Source organism: Trachurus trachurus (genome assembly GCF_905171665.1).
Source record: "Trachurus trachurus genome assembly, chromosome: 20".
NCBI classification, from domain to species: domain Eukaryota; kingdom Metazoa; phylum Chordata; class Actinopteri; order Carangiformes; family Carangidae; genus Trachurus; species Trachurus trachurus.
Window position 1 is genome coordinate 16,645,556 of NC_139911.1, and position 17,601 is coordinate 16,663,156.

The following is a 17,601-nucleotide window of genomic DNA, read 5'->3' on the forward strand; positions in this document are numbered from 1 at the left end:
GAGGAAACACTTGCACATTTCTTCACAGAGAACTGGCTGAGCTGCCACACTCAGAAAAGGATTATGAGATTAATATATGTTTGATATGTTTTCTATTTTAAAATGTATTAGATTTGATGTGTTTGACAGTTTGTCCTTAATCCAACTGAATATTGAAAACAGAATAATCAACATCTCTTGATACCACGTCACCAAACCCCTGGCTGTCCCCTGACTTTTAAAGGTGGATGTTAAAAGCATTGCCAGTTATGATGAGGGTCCTTTTTTTGTAGAGGCCCTTTAATAGATTCTACTCTTTGCCCCCTGTAAATGCAGGGGGCAGCCCTACGGATAGTAAAGGTGTTTTCTTATGATACAGTAGAAATGTGTGTGCACTTCGTTATATGATGGTTTCAACTGAGGAGAGCTTCCCCAGGCTGGGGGCACTTGGCTGAACACAGGGGCATCTGGTGGAACCTAGAGCCAATCAGTTTTGACCAGTGAAGGACATTTGGGCTGAAAAGGGGTTGTATAGCCAGCCAAAGAGATATATGAAGGATAAGATAAGAAAGCCATTTTATTGATCAGAGGGGCATTTGGATGAACAAGGGGGCATTTAGGCTGAGCAGAGGGAGACTTGGAACAACCAGATGGACACTTTAGCAACAACAACAAAAAAGGCATCTTGGCAGAAACGCCCTTGGGTGTTAAAAGGAGTATCAAAGCTGAGCAGAGGGCACAGGGCTGAGATGAGGGACCAGTCAGAGGGGCAACTGGGTGACTGTGTATTCAAATGAGCATTTGGATCAACAGAAGAATGAACATAGGCGCACTTGGGCAGAAATGACCGACAACTTTTTGTAAGTATGGATACATGTTCCTCAAGAACCTATAAACTGCGGGGTGCCCCAAGGCTCAATTTTAGGTTCAATACTTTTTAATTTACATGTGCATAAAATTCCACAGTTTTGCTGATGACACACAGCTCTATATAGCCGTGCCTGATATTCTTCTTAACTGCAGCTCAACCTGGACAAAACAGAAGTTTTAATTATTGCTTCTGAAGCCAAGAGAGAGAAACTTACCCAAACTACCAGACTTTAAACCTTCACACTGTGTCAAGAACCTGGGTGTCAAAGATACTACAAAGACAGGGTTTTGCTGATGTATGTTAATAGTTTTCAAGTGTCTTAACAGTCTTGGGCCTTCTTATCCATCCACTTTTAACTACCTTCAGTGTTGATTTTTTTCTGCTATCATTTTACCTTCTAGTTCCAGTGTTTTCCTCATGGGGAGTCTGGTCTGCCTGGGGGGGGGGGGGGCCTAGATGGGGTGGCATTGCACCCACCAGTGCTTTACAGCTGTGGTGTGAGCTCCTCCCTCTGTCCTGGTCGGGGCGGTCCCTGTGGCGGTGCCCCTTGTGGTTGTGGATCTGCATAACTTCCTGGCATGAATGGCTCCCCAATAATGCTTTCCTTACCTGGATCCTCAGTGCCAGCCATATCTGAACAAGTGTATGTCTGCGCCTGTGTGTGCTTGCCTGAGTGAGTGAGTGTGTGTGTGGGAGGGGTCGGGTCTTTTTAACTTGTAAAGCACTTTGTGTTGCATTTTATATGTACGAAAGGTGCAATATAATTAAATAGAGTTTGAAGTTTGAAGAAAGACCTCAGCCAACCAGTGAACCAGAGGGGCAACTGGGCTGAGGACAGGGGCCAGAGGGGCAACTGGGTGACTGTGTATTCAGAGGGGCATTTGGAGCACCAGAGAGGATGTTATAGGTGAACGCAGGGGCACTTGGGCTAAAATGAGGAATACCTCAGCCAACTAGTGAACCAGAGGGGTAACTGGGCTGAGGACAGGGGCATTTAGGCCAAACAAGAGGCATTTTGGCCAATCTGAGGGGCGACTATCAAGCAGTTTCTGTGTATCCAGAAGGGCATTTAGAGCAACAGGAGGTGAACATACGGGGCACCTGAGCTGAGTCATTTGGGCCAATCTGAGGGGCAATTTATTAGGCTACTCCAGAGAGGCACTTAAAGCAACCAGAGGGACAAATAGGAACATACTTGGATTGGGTAGCAGGGGGCATGAATACAGGGGGTAAAAGATCAGAGGTACAACCTGCAAGGCACCAGAGGAGCCAAATGGAGAAACTGGGTCATCCAGCGGGGTAATTTGTGTAAGAAGAGGGGCAATTAGGCCCCATTTGTGCCTCTTTGTTATCATACAAGGGCAGATATAAAACATGGAAATGCCCCATTAGGTCACTTCAACGCATCTTAAAGGTTCAAACATGGCACTTAGCCCGGAGAGGAGAGCGCGCGCCTCTGTTGTGACTTTAAAAGTGAGAGTGAGAGCACAAAGCCTCGTCAGGATGGACATTTTTTTGCAGTGCAGTCGGAGCCAGCGCAGCCAGCGGAGCGCAGCAGCAGCAGCAGCAGCAGGACTCACCGCTCACCGCCCAGCGCACACTGCACACCGGACCCAGCCGGGGCTGACACGAGAGCGGAGGGGGGTTGAGGAGGGGGAGTGGGTTGGTTTTCATCCAGGACCCGAAGCATGTAAACGCGTGTTGTGCGTGATTTTTTTCCCTTCCTGCTACGGCGCCACGGCGCGGAGGGGGAGGCTGAGCCAGTGGAATGAGTGGGAGGGCTTTACGGTGTGTTTTTTACGCCGCTTTGAAAACATAGGAGGAAAGAAAGAAAGAAAAAAAAAACAGGGAGCAGCCACGCCGCCCACCAAACAAGGCGAAGCGCGCATCAACAATTTCGCAATCGCTGCCGCTGCCCCGTTTAAATGTACTGGAGGAGCGGAGGAGGGCAGACACCCGCAGACACACACACATACACACACACTGACAGACAGAGGACTGCTGCTCTTATCCGACAGAGGAACTATAACAAAAGGTGAGCGCTGTGTTTGTCTACCTGTCGTAAAAAAAAGCCATGATCTACAGTATACGGAGCGCTGAGGGAACACAACAAAGTTATTTCCCCAGAGCGGGCATCGCTTTTGTTTTTGCAGAGAGAGAAAGAGAAAGAGGCAGGGAGCAGCATCCCCCTTGTTTGGCTTTGTCTGCACACTTTTGTACGAAGCATTGTGTTCAGACAGTCGCGCTAAACGAAATGCATTTATTTGGAGTCAGAATTAATTTTAAGATTGTGATCTTTTGCATCGAAACTGGTTTTAATGAACTTTAACAAAAGACATGTGTTTGGTTACTTGCATTTTTTTTCTCTTTTATCTCAACCAGTTTATTCCTCTTTGTTTCACTATCTCACATCCTTTGTGTTGCTTTGATCAGTGCCAATGCCATTATCACCCATTGTTTCACTGATTGGATCAAAGTAAACTTTTAATTCACTTCCTCCAGACAGGAATTAAACCTTTTATATTGTGTGCATTGTAGTGACCGCCTGCTGCTATCTTCCTCTGTTATTATCTGAAATTGAAGAGCCAAGCTGGGTTTTTTTTCTTCTTTTTTTTTTTTATTGAGAGAGCATCTTCACTGTCAGCCACCTCTGGAGTGGGAAGTGGTCAGGCAGTAATGAAGTGCGGTTGTTTCCTCTCTGTCTACAGTGGTGTTTTCAGATACAGGATTAGAATTGATCAGTGCTCCAGCTGTGCCGCAGGCCTTCCAGTTCTTCTGCCAGATGTTGCTGGTTGTTTGGTTTTGGAAAGAAAATAATAATGATTATAAAAAGAGACATTGGTGAAATTGAGGGTTTTCAGCAACAAAATGGTAGAAAGGTTTTAATAATGAGACCCTGAATGCTGTTTGCCAGTTTTATCTGAATTTGAAGTTTGGTTGCACTCGCTGCATCTCTAATTTCCCCCATTCCATTTGTATTTAGGTCTCCTTCCTCTTCCTCAAAAACCTTGTAATCCCCTTCCTTTTTCCCCACATAAAGAAGCTTGATTTGCTGTAGCTGGACTTCATCCAACATTTAGGATGTGTCAACTCTTTCTTAATTCTCTTCTGACTTAATGGCCTGCAGGATTACTGTGCTCGAACAGGAGTTAACGTCAGTTTGATTTCTTGTTCTGTAAGTAGTAAGCCTTTACTGCTTTGTGAGCTGTTTCCTCTGTGTCTGTTAAATCATTTCCTGCAGGTTTTGCTATGATGATGACATACTGTACGCCAGATGACAGTTATTTCTGGCCATTGTGTGTTTGCGTACAGCTGTGCGACCTACTGCCTGCTTCCCTGCTATCTAAATTAAAAGAAATCTATGCCTAAACAAGCTGTGAGTGAGCTATTAGCCGGGCTACACTGTTGTGATGATGCACGTGTGTTCAGATTAGCGCTGCGGTACAAATGCCAAACATTTCCTGGCTCTAGAAAATGGAGGATTTGTTGCATTTTGATTTTTTCCCCCCTACATTGTGGTTAATTGAATACCTTTGGGGTTTTGGTGTGGTGTGTTGTTTGGACAAAACAAGGTATTTGAGGACGTCACAGTGGGCTTTGGGAATTTATGATCATGGCCTCATTAACCAGCTAGAAGGCCCAGGGGCAAAAATAAGCTGCTGGGCCCCAGTTATCCCACAGTTCCTCACTGTATCCTCTGTAAAGGGATGACCCTGGTGGTAATTTGACTAAACACAATTTTCAAGCACGACATGGATAAAACCAAAGTCTTAGAACTAGATTTGGACACTAGAAGATACGAGCCATGTTAAAAACACTGGTGGGAGCAGCCTGTGAAACGATTACATAATGTCTCTTGTGGCTCTTGAGGGAGCTTCTCATAGTGTGCTTTAAATACTGACGATGTTTTCATGGCCATCTTGGGAACTTTGTGAGTTTTTAGGGAGGTTACAGACTGAAGACATAGATTTCGAAAGATGTCAGATGGGTCTGATAAGTGTGTTCAGTTGCTTTTGGAGCTGAATTGATTATGGGATTTCACTCACTCCTAAATGAGAGAGCATGTTGCTTTCCTTTGTCTATCACTGTTACGTCAGTGATATTTGTTATTGACACCAAATGTTTCTAGGGTTTTGGACTTTTGCTTGAACTAATCAAGACACAAGAAGATGTAATCATTGACCCTGAGAAATTCTGAAGGCGAATTTCCGACATTTTCTGGTTTTATGCATTTTACTCATTCTTTGTTCACCTGTGTCTTGAAAGTTTGGGACTGTCTAGATACAGTATTGTTGCTGTTGCTTTAAAGCAGTGTTTTTCAACCTTGGGGCCGAGACCCCATGTGGGGTCGCCTGGAATTCAAATAGGGTTGCTTGAAATGTCTAGTAATTGAATGTTTTTTTCACTTTCACAAATAGAAAATTGAGTTCAAATGAAATGTAGCATATAAAAGTATCTGAGCTGGTGCATCTTGACTGCACATGATCGCAGGGTTGCCAGAAATTTGTGATGTCAAAATGGGGTCACGAACCAAAAAAAGTTGGGAAACAAAGGCGGATGTCGGCCAATGTCTTTGAGGCCCTGGGGCAGATTGTCCTGACTTGGTCCTGATGGTGGTGATTGTTTGCCACCTTTCTTGAAGAACAGTGGATAGTGGAAAACAGTTATCAGTCGCAGGCCTAGTTCAGATGAGGTGTCAGTGTGTACATTGTTGTCAAGTGCAATAACCGCACAGGGATCAGCGCCGATGACTCATGAGGAGACAATGTCGTAACCAGTACAAACAGCTCTGTGTGTTACAGTAACAACAAAATGTCAACAGTTCACACTGCTGGGTTCATCCAGGAACAGTGTTACACTTCCATTACTAAGAGATAAATCAAGAATTTTCCCAAGGTGAACGTGTGCAGTTTGTATTCTTTGGATGGAACTGTTGGGGGAAAGTTATCTCAAGGAAATTTAAATCGAATGCAACTGGACTTGGTTATTGGTTATTTATTATTTTAGTTGGGGAAAGTTTACACGGCTGCATTTCTGTCTCAGCTTTGTTAACACTTGCTGATTAGAGAGCGTTTCTCCAAACAACAGTCACATGAATTTATAAGTTGCTTATTTATTGGACCGTGCTTTGGTGACCTGTCAACCTGCCAGGTTCCAGGTTTTGGCGGCGAGCTGGGAGTGGAGGGGGGTGGGGTCCGTCAAAACAAATGTGACTGCACCCAACTCACTAAGTGAAACGTGACCGATTTGACTGGGCTATTGTGTTTGTACAGCCTCAGATTAAACGCAGGATTTTAAACATAAAACCCCTGTCTGTTATTGTTCCTTAATACTTGGGACGGAAGACAAACATTTTTGGCGTCCGAAGGAGACCAATCCCAATCCTACCTGGACAAATAACTAAATAACCAAACAAAAACAGTGAATATTCCTCTAAGCCTCTCATAGATTTGGCCTCGGAGTAATTTCAAAGCTGCTGCGGCATTCGCTGAAACATTGCACTCTTTGTTTTAAGCAAAATGTGGAACAGTGTGAGAGAGAGCAAAGGTCTGGAGCTGCAGAGATATCAAAGTTATTCAGGTGGATAAGATAACATCCCTTGGTATTTTAGTAAAAGACGGTGCCTCTAACTTCGCAGCAACAGTCTGGTTGAGGGTTCTTCCCTTGTTGAGCGATATCTACGCCCCGGATGTCAGACAGGGTTTTCCTGGTTTGATGTGGACGAACTTGGCTGACCTGCACAAAGCCCTGACCTCAATCCCATGGCATTGGGATGAACTGAAACGCCGACTGTGAGTCAGAACTTATCACCCAGCATCAGTGTTGGACCTGACTAATGCTCTTGTGGCTGAATGGGAGCAAATCCCTGCAGCCGGGGTTTTAAAAAAATCTGTCAGAGAGACTGATTCCAGGGGAATGGAGGCTGTTAAAGCTGCAGATAGGTGCCCATTGTCTTGGAATTGGATGCATAACAATCACATGGAGGTGTTTTATTGTCCTCACACTTCTGGCCTTGTCGTTTAAGATAATAACAGACTGGATGGTAGGATTGTAAAATAGTGCACAATAAACACCCTAATACTATCAAATCTTGTATCTCATGTGCATCTAAATGTGTTAAAGTGCATTATGTCTTTGCCCATGCCATGTTCATGAAAATGGTTATTGTAGAGGAGCTCATGTCCAGCTAACAAACCTTTTTGGGCATCAGAGGCAGAATCAATGAGATTTTAAATGAAAAGTACATAATTTAAAGGAACAGCGTCCTTGTTAGAGCGACTGAATTCAGCTGTTGCAGCCAGGGCGACTAAATCTCAGGGGGGGGGAGCATGTCACCTTATATCACCTACACTTACTACTGTTTATTCGGCTTTATCTCACGGTTGCCTGATTCCTTGTTGTATGAGCAGTTAAAAGGGAATGAAGGCAAACATATCCTTTGGGTTTGCTCAGGCACAGAGGTTTAGAGGTGTTCAAACTGAAGCTGCCCTATACTTGCTCCCTTTTGTTCATATAGACTATCTGGCAGTCACTGAGTATCACATTAACAAAGCCTATTTAAATGCAACAGAGTCATGGGAATATACTTTTTGAGCATTTAAAGATCAGTAAAAGATGACTTAAAATAGGATTTGTGATGTTTTTCTTTTGAAAACAAGGTTCTGTAGCCTAGTTTTGAAACATTTGACTCCATTCATTAAAATCATGCAATTTAATGCGTCAATGAATAAACAAATGACCAAAAAAAGAAATAATAACACGCCATTGCACACTATCAAATAACTGGCATCTCCTATGCAAGAGGATATGCCCACTTTTAACCGTATGTAAACATAAGTACACAGACAGTATGAACGTGCATAAATAAATCAATGCATTAGAATATTCAAGCTTGGATTTGTTTTTTTAAAATGATACACATTAGTCTTGAAAAGATCAAACCTTGTCTTGGACAAGTTAGTCTTATTAGGCTGCTCAAAGCTAGGTATAACATAAAATAAGCAAATCTAAACGGATAAATACAGAAATAAAATGCCTATAATTTAAGATTTGAAATGTTTAAAGGACCAGTGTATGTGTGATTTATTGACATCCAGTGGTGAGGCTGCAGATTGCAACCACCTGAGTACCATTGTCCTCACTCCCATCTACAGTGGTCTTCAGGTAACATAAAAAAACCCACCAAAACCCACATATAGACCTGCAGGAGTATTGTAGAAATATGCCATGCTCATGCTAACCTGATGAAAATGAAGCAATTCATAGCAATTATAGACTAATGACAACAAACCTCTGAATAGTATGTCCCTTTAAATCCTACGCACTGTTCCCTTTAGTGGTAGTGGTCAATTTTGTATTTTATTTTCATTGACTTTTTTTCTTTGGACTATGATAGTGGTTACAATACAACACTGATCTGACACATTTTGCCTTAAGCAAAAAACTTGCAGCTCCCATGATTTCTTAGTTTTTCTCCATCTGCAATATCCAAACAGCAGTTTGGATATTGCATGCACTACACGCAGCCACGCTGAGAAATGTGTGCATTGACCTACAAGTGAATCTGATTAAAGATTCAAAGGATATGGATTCAATATCTGTAATAACAAGCAGATTAAGTAAAGTGCAGTCTAAACACAACCCTGCTGCTACTGCTCAGGCTGGTTAATCCCTCTTAACATCCTCTGGATAAGTGCAGGAAACACACAGTCAAGCTAACGAGGCCGAGATTAGCTCCTGAACTTCCAGGCATTTTGTTTTTGTTTTTAAAAAACAAGCCGCACACAGTAGGAGGGAAGAATGAGGCAGACTTGATTTCAGCCTCGTTTGTAGTTAGCGCATCAGTTAAATAAATGTTGACAAGCTGTTCATTAACTAGATCAACGGTTTCATGTTGGTCTCAAATTGAATATGTCGAGCCGATGTTACTGTCGGCTGATGGAGGATCTGCTGGCTGCAGGATTAAGATGACGCTCTCCATCCACAGATATGTATTTCGCCCGGTGCTCTTTGTTTCCGTAACCTCTCCGGAGACGTTCGGCCCGGCCCGGCGCATCCTCCATACATCATTTACCACTTTATTATCCTTTCTTTTTTCCCCAAAACTGCACTTTGGCTTCATTAATTTCTCCTCTCCCAAGACATTGGCAGGTCCGCTTCCACCTTTCCCTCTGCTTCATTTGCATCTTGGCTCCACTCGGCTGCCCAAGTGTTTTCTGGGAGTCAGGTGGCTAATTGGTTCCCATCTGTTGGGAGAAAGCGGCCTTTACGGGATCGTGGGTAATTTGTGTCAGGAGTTTTACCATATTGAATTAGTTTTCTTCCCTCTGTCCAGAGTTCAGACTCATCCTCTTGTTTTTATCTGCTCTAGCGTTGCACAATTTTTCATAACATGTTTTGGTCCCACATTCTGATAAGGAGCTGTTTATTGATGGAGTTCAAGTTATAATAAATAGTATCTTATCTTATCAGTGGTTAATAAGTCAGACACTGATCTCATATAGATTAGTTGTAATCCAATTTCCTTTCCAATGAGCAGATTAACCACCTCTGGAAAACAGCTGTAAGACATCTGCATGACAACACAGAAGGTGTTCTTATTTATGGCTCCAAGCATTAGTGAATGATTTATTAAACATCAACAAATCCATTAATTACAGATTGTGAATGTTGCCTCATCAGGAAGTGGATAATGTTTGTGTCTTCAGTAGCTGTTGAGTTGTTTCTTTACTTGTTCATTATTTGTCATCCTCTTCGTCGCTGCCGTTTTTAATTTCACCGTCATTATCTACAGTGGGAGTCTCTTTCCTGTGAACAGATAAGGTTCAGTGGGAGGAAGTTGCCAGGTTGAGAAACTCAAAACAGGAAGTTAACAGGAAGCTGTGAAACGCTTGTTTACACAGACAAGAAGACCGCAGTTTGTTTACCCCTGCGCTGCTTGTGCTGCTTCATGCACCACCCTGTGTAATTAACTGATGACTGACATTGAGTTTCATCATACATGATCAAGATGATAGGGCGATATTGACAGTGGATAACATATTAGAGAGGAAATGTCCTCATGTTGTTAAAACACGAGATATAAAATGAAGATATAATATAAAATTAAAATCCATGTGCAATAAGATCAACGTAAAGTAAAAGAGAGAAATGTAAGAAATGTAAGTTTACTGAAATGTAGCACAAACCGCATGTTTTTCTGCTGTGCAAACTTCTTCTTTGCTGACTATGTGTTGCTCAATTTAATCTTGCTCATTTTAATTAAATTCCCCTTTTCTTCTTCCGCTTTTGATCTGAAAGCAAATAATTTACAGTGTCATTTATCAAGGTAAAAATATCAACTACCCTCTAAGAGCATTTTCTTTTGAACGAATGACGAGGCTGTAATTTCAGTTTAACATCAGTAGGACTTAACTACACCACCTACACCGGTCTCCTGTTATGATACAGTATTATATCAGTGTGTTTGGCGTCAAACAGCCGTTGGTGCTGCCTCTGATCGTTCACCTCTCATGACGAGCTCTTCTCCGCGGCCTTCACCTCTCCTCCATCCCCTCATCGCTCTGCATATGTGCATTTTTAATCACGCTGTTCGTCACATGGTCCTCGCAGAGAGAGCTGCCGCCGCTGCTGCTGATGAATCAATTTCAAGCTCTTTTTTTGAGAGCTTTCCTGACAATTGATGGGGTGCCAGCGTTGACCTTCTGTAACGAGGTAAGGTCTCCGCATCTGCCAGCCACCGAGGGTGGGGGAGGGAAAAAGCGGGAAGGAGAGGGTGAATGGGGCAGACTGGAGTACAGAGCTGCATTACCTGGGTAAATTTAATTTCCCATAAAAAAAAATAAAAAGAAGTGGGAAGGGAGAGGGAGAGGAAGAGATGAGAAGCGGATGAGGTTTAAAGTGGCAATTGAGGGAAGATGACGGAAGTAACGGGCAGGCCTCCAAGGTTATCCCGCAAATTGAGACTCTTTTGGAGAATTGCACACATCAGTTGACGTCTTATTAATGCAGTTATTGTGTTTTTACTTGTTTGATATCGAGGGTTTGATTGCCTGCAGCAGGCTCGTGAGCAGATACCGCTGTGTCTCTCTTTCCTGCTGCCTGACACTCCATTTGTTTAGCCGCTCTATCTTAAATGACTCGCATGCACACATGGGCATATTGATACACCCGCTGACTCGTCTATCTATCCTTAATGACAGTATTTAATTTTTTTTTTTTCTTTTCGGGTGTGTGGATGTGGGAGAGAGAAGCCGTGAACCTGTGGCATCTGGCTCGGCTTGTTTCTGCTCTCGCCTGTGATTCTGGAGAAGGATCCAATTTGTATCAATCATCGTCTCCCCAGTGTTCCCATTGTTTGGTGGGTGTCTCCTCCGATGATAGATGCTGTTGTTTCCGTGCGCAGGATGGATTGTAAACGGTGACGAATGGTGAAGGCTAATGCATCCTCCGTTGTCAGAGGGAAAATCATTTACCTTGCTTTCACAACCCATTAAGTCCACTAGGAGAAGGAAAGTTAGATCTTCAAAGAGGATGTCGCTCTGTGGATGTCAGAGGGAAGAGTCCAGGCTGGAGGAGGTCTGTGTGGAAAACATATAAAACAAGTTTCTTTTTCTGTTCATTCATTTTGTCTTGACGGTCCTAAATCTAAAGATAATTCATTAACCTTCATGTGGGACAAGAAAAGAAGCCGATAATTCAATTATTGTCTAAATTAACAAAACAGTCGCTGATGATTGTTCTGTCACAACACACAGATTATCGCAAATGAGTTTATAAGAAAGTCAGAACGTCTGGAAGTAGAAAACCTAAATTTAGTGACTTGTAACAATAGAAAACGACCTTTACCGTAAATTCTCAAATAAAAGATGAGTCACAATAGACGTCAGTCTCCTGTAGCCTACTGGCTGGGTCTGGCTACAGGTTAGAGCAATTTAAAGCTGGTTTCAATTGGAAGCTTGGTCTATTTCTATTTTCTGCAAGTTCTTGTCAATGTACAGAACCTCTCAAAGCCCATGATCACCAGTTTGAGCAGTTTCTAAGCTGCTTCATTCATTCTAGAGTTCTCAACAGGCCTGAAAATGAAAACTCAACCCGGTCCGACCCATGGGGGTTGAAGCTCGGATCAGATGCCGCCAGACTCACAAACATTAATTCTTGGTGTAGATGTGGCCAAAAAAAGGAAGTCTGAGACCTGGACTGATCTGTGTTATTTCTTTTTTCTTTTTATTGTGCAATACAAGTGACGAACATAAAGCAAACATGACTCGGCACAAGACAAGAAAGACATGACACCGCAACACAGCAGCCAAAAAAGTAGGGTTAAATAAGAGATAAATTGTGATAAGAGAGAACAAAACAATAGAAGAAGAGAATAAATAAGTTAAAAAAATGAAATAATAAACATCAGCCAATCAATCAATGTTTCCCTTTCCCCTCATCCCCCCCCCCTCATCCTCTCCCCTCCCATCCCACCTCAATTTTGATTGGTGCTGATTAAACTTCTAAATGGATGCTGTTCTGGATCCGGCTCTTTCCTTCTATTCTTACTCTTTTAAACAGTAAGAACAGAACATTTGACAGTATTTTCTATATTTGCTGAGCATAAGATTTGTTCACAATTAAACAAAAGCCTGTCCCATATACGTCTGTCTCAAATATAAGCCGGGTATAGTAAGTTAAGCAGTTGAAACAAATTAAAGCCTGGGCTTCTATTTGAGAATTTACGGTATATTCTTTGTTGGATGAAAACTTCTGAGTTAAGACACAGACTCAAAGTTATTCTCGCCTTTAAAGCACAAGGATCCCTCCGGTGTGCGCCTGTTTCGTGCACATCTGCACACGAGCGCTCACAAAGCGTGTTTGGCCTTCAGGACGAAGGTCTCTGCTCCCCTCAGACTCCTGCAGTCTGGCGTCGGACATGTGTCACTGGGCGATTCGTCCCCCGAGGACAGACTGCGAGGTGTCATCACACCTCAGCACTCCTGGTTGTTTGTGGAGCACCTGAGAAATCCATCCGCCTCGGCGACGTGGAGCGTACTACCCAGTCTGACCTTCTCTTTAAATGGTGAAATATGTGGAAACGCTTGACAATGAAAGTTGGTGAAATACTTGTGAAGGTAAAACTGCTCATTAGAGTGAGCTGTGAAAAGAACATTTTGCAATCACTTGGGCAATAATTGCTTATGTGATGAGAGTTACTTCAATTTCCTGAACACAATGAGGCTGCTGACAGAATAGCTGCATAAAAAAACAAACCCCTCCCTCATCTATTTAAATGAGACCGCTGCAAAACAGAAAACACACTCCAGGTAGAATATCTCACCCTATAGAGTGAACAATGTTAATTCTTCCTATCAAAGTGATGCTGCTTTTCATTGACACCATGGATGCATATACTAAAACATATCAAACATTACAGACGGTCTGCACATTACAGATGTTCCAGATGTTGTTTAAGTAGGTTACTATTTCCAAAATTTGGAAACCAGACAGAGAAAGTGGGAGGAAGGTAAATGATACATCTGTAAGCAGCTGTTGAATGAATTCCATACTTTCAATGGTCAAACACAACCGGCTGTGCCTTGTCCTCCATCTGACCCGATGTCTGTCTTGTTTCTCTCTAAGTAAACAAGGCACTTGTTCTGTTTGCGGAAGAAAAATGGAGGCTGAACTACAGCTGCCTTTTAATAATGTTAGCCCAGCAGGGAGGAAGTGGAGGCATAGAGAGTGGACATCAGTTATACAGCTAGGTTTAGGATAAAGGTAAGAGCTGAGCTCAAATGAATCCAAGTATATTACATGTTAGTTTGAATATTCACTCAAACATATTTCTTTGTGACATTTAGTGAATGATATTCCAGCTATGAATGGTGTAGTAGTATGGAAACATTTGTGTTAAGGTCATGCCATTTTTGTCTCCATTTGTCCAAGTTGGACACATCTAAGTAAAGCTTTATGTGTGCAAATGATGCCCAAAATGCATAGATATAAGCTAAGCAAGTTTACAGGTTGTCTCTGAGTAGGCATGGAAATATAGTAAACACTGACTTCCTCTCCTCTGTGCTAATGCAAGGTTTAACAGTGGGACGTGTTTGAGAGTGATTTTGCACTGGAGCACAAAAAACTAAAATCTTGTCTTAAAGTTTTAAAATTTTTCTTTTAAAATGGGCTTAAGGCAAATAATTGCCTGTAAATAATTTCCAAGGATTTGCACTCTACACTCTTTTACCTGATTGTGTTTGTACATAATACAGAAAGGCTCCATTGAAGAGCAACTCGCAGTGCCTTTCCATGAGAGCTGAACCCAGGTATATGGGTATATTGGTGCCTTATATTAATTCATCATATTCAAAATGTATTTCCTGGATCCCATTTCATCGTCTTCTCACAAAAAAAAAGAAGTCTTTTTCTGAACATTTTGTGATGCGCAGTTGAATTTCCCCATGCAGGTACATAACCCACAAATAATTTACTGTAGTATTCATAAAACATGGCAACAGGCAGGCAACATTGCAAGACAAATCACTGACACCGCACATGGTTAGAATACTGATCATATGAAGCCACAGACCTGTAGCGCGAGCCTTTCAGAGCCGTTAATAAATGTTTTTGTTCATAAACCTCAGGAGTAATTGGCTTTTATGAGCGAGCAAAGACCGGAGGAGACTCCTTAACTTTGCAGCCATAATTGTTGTTATTTAATTTGACAGGGGCGTGGTGGCGCGGTGCGTCAAATGATCCAGATATGATTGACGAGCCGGAGCGTTTACGGTCGATTTACGGCGAAAGAGGGAGATGTGCGTCGTAAACACCGAGGATTAACACAATCGGCCCGGGTGCTGAGCGTTAATGTGTCACTTTTGATCAGATGCCGGTGGGATGGCGGACCGGTGGGCCCGGTGGGTGGGGACGCTCGTCAGTGGCAGATATGGAGGGTGATGGATGTGCCGTATTTTAGATGGATGACTCCGTGTAACATCACTGAGCTGTGAAGGTCCGCAGTACATAACCTCCTCCCTCCTCCTCCCACGGCGCAGTGAATGATGTATTGACAGAGCAACACAAGACCCCCCCCCCCCCACCCCCCCCCGGGAGTCATTTACAACGCAACACAGGTGACACAACACCTGACCTCCTGACCTTTTTAATAAAACAGAGGATGAAGTGCAGCCAATAGACTCATCACTCCGCTCGCCTCAGGTGCAGCCCCGTGTCCGTCAGACGACCAGCTTTGCATATAGATTAAAGCGTGATGAATTAGAACCATCCATTCTCTGAGTCCCGCTCTCTGATTAGCGCCGTCTGCTCGCCCGGTGTGGTTAGCATCAGCTAGACGCCTGACCCACTTTTCTTTTATTCCAACATCTGGGGCTGTCTGCCTCTGCAGCTCGCGCGAGCCTTCATTATTTATTACGGGGACATGACTTCATGGGAGCATCATGAGTAAAAAGAACACATGCAGCATATGGCGACTTAATGATTTTACCGCGGCTAGGCTAGGCAGAATAAATTGATTTATCTTGCTGAAAAAACAACAACAACAACAACAACTCTGGGTCTGTTTTCTGTGTCCTGTTTTTCGCCGACCAGGTAAGCAGATATCTCTCGGCCTCTGTTGACATGTAGCAGCCACAAGCGTCTAATTTTACTTTCAGATTTGACTTGAAGAGTGAATTTAAAACCAATTTCACCTCATAGAAAGAGCTGTGCAGTGGTGGCTTGGTTGAGCTAGGTGTAGCGTGCACATATATATTTTCTTTTTTTCTTTTTATTCCTGTCTCAGGCTCTGGCAGGCAGGGGGCCCATGAGAAGAGGTGTTAATATGGTTGTTATCCCGGGAGGGGAAGGGGCCTTTGTTAAAATGTATTTTTTTCCAGGGTGACCTCCCCTTTCGAACCTGGCAGAGCTTGTTTGGGGACATTCTGTGGAAAAGGGCTGCGTGCTGTGTTGTGTCTGTAGGGTAGAGGAGTCACAACACACGCCTGCTGTGATTGAGATTGTGTTCTTCCTCATTTTTTTTTTCCCAGGTACACAAGGACACAACCCCTAAAGGGATGTGGCCTGATGGAACCTTGGCAGTGAGTTCCAATGAGGACGGAGAGATAAAGGAGAGGAGGAAGACGAGTGATCAAGGGAAGTTGAGAGGAGAGAGGGCAGATGAAAGGGAGGCAGTATGACGTGTAGGCAGATGAGCAGCTGGGGAAATAAAGTGGCTTTTAACCATGTGAGGCACAACACTGAATCTGTCAGTCCAACACTTAACCTGAGTTAAACATCTCAACTCCATATGGAATAGTGGGGTTTCCATCCACCTATTCTTATTCACAAAAAAAAAAAAAAACTTGGATGGAAACGTCAGAAATTCGAAAAAAGGCCGAAAATTCGCAAAAAGTTTTTACGCTTGGAGGGGGTGAATTTGTCAGCGTATGATAAAAGGATAATGTGACTCTTTGCTATGGAAACAGGTTTTGTGAATAAAGGATGACTGGACCGGATATCACGTCACACCTCGAGCCTATGCTATGGTTTCAAAAAATGGCACGGAGGAAAGTGGAAGATACGTATGTGTGTGTGTGGGGGGGGGGGGGGGGCGAAGAAACTGAGATTTTCCTACAATTAATAAATTAAGCGAACATTATTCAATAGTTGATGGAAAAGAGCAAAAAAAGCATCAGAGCTCTGAACTTCTGTGAGCCGAGATTCTGTCACCAGATGTGAAAATGACCCATTGTTTCATTTTTCAGCTCGTAAGATTCGTGATCACACACGTTTGTTTTCACTTTGGTCCAAACAGTAGATCCGTGAGTGTCACGTTTCCATGACAACTGACTGGAAAAAGACGCGTGGTACGTCATGTTTATGTGACTCCAGATTGTAATAATCCCATGGCGCACTCTTCTTCCCCCAATAATTGCAAAACAATAACGAATGAGTTCGCATTTTGCATTTTTTCATTTTGCGTATTTTTACCACATTCGCTCAAAACCTTCGATACACCTGATTAATGACAACAGTACATTTCATACAGCGATACAAACACATCAAACTTTGAGCTAGTATTCATGATAGAATAAATTTAATTTGGTTGATTGAATTGCTTGGCAATTAAATTGTGTAGGCTAAACATAACACACTTAGGCTAACATTTGCATGGTAAATCATGTTTTTAGGCCAACTAATTTAACAGTACATGAATAGATTTTGACATGGTAACTGTATTAAATGTGGGTAGTCAGGTTGCAAAAAAGCTCTGAGGTTAGTCAAACAATATTCAAGAGAAAGTGAGGGAGAAGAACAGTGACCTAATAATATGACCTTTAGGAAATAGGGAAAATGATTTGCTTTCATTTGATTGTAAGAATTATTAAGGATTTATGTTACTCAAGGTTTTTGTGGTTGTTTCATATTCTGCAATCTTTTCAAAGCAAGTTTGAATCAATTTAGCGATGTAGCAATATTCCTAAATTAGCCAACAACACTTCTACTTCATGTTTGTATTTCAATATCCTAATGTTAGCTTTCAGTTTGAACTTAGCAAATAGCCAAGCTAACCTCTGGTTTCTCTTCTCATGTATCTTGCTTAGTTAGTCCTCTGCCTTATTTAGGCTAATGGTAGCTACATATAATAACCCTGAGTTGCCCTGATGTTATTTTTTTTTTTTTGCTTTAGCCTACTTGTGGTCAAGATCCACAAATGTCAAAGTTGTGTTTTCACTTCAATGCAACAACTGATTTCTGATCAGTTTTGC

At 42.5% G+C, this 17,601-nt stretch overlaps 1 protein-coding gene across 1 annotated transcript in view; it reads left to right on the forward strand.

Annotated features, from left to right (window-relative positions):
- Positions 1-2,787: 2,787 nt before the first annotated feature.
- The window catches only part of rnf152 (ring finger protein 152), a 52,242-nt gene continuing 37,428 nt past the window's right edge, over positions 2,788-17,601 (forward strand). The window contains exon 1 of the mRNA XM_083995946.1: positions 2,788-2,885. The gene's annotated coding sequence lies outside the window, so the exon portion shown is untranslated. The remainder of the gene's footprint in view (positions 2,886-17,601) is intronic.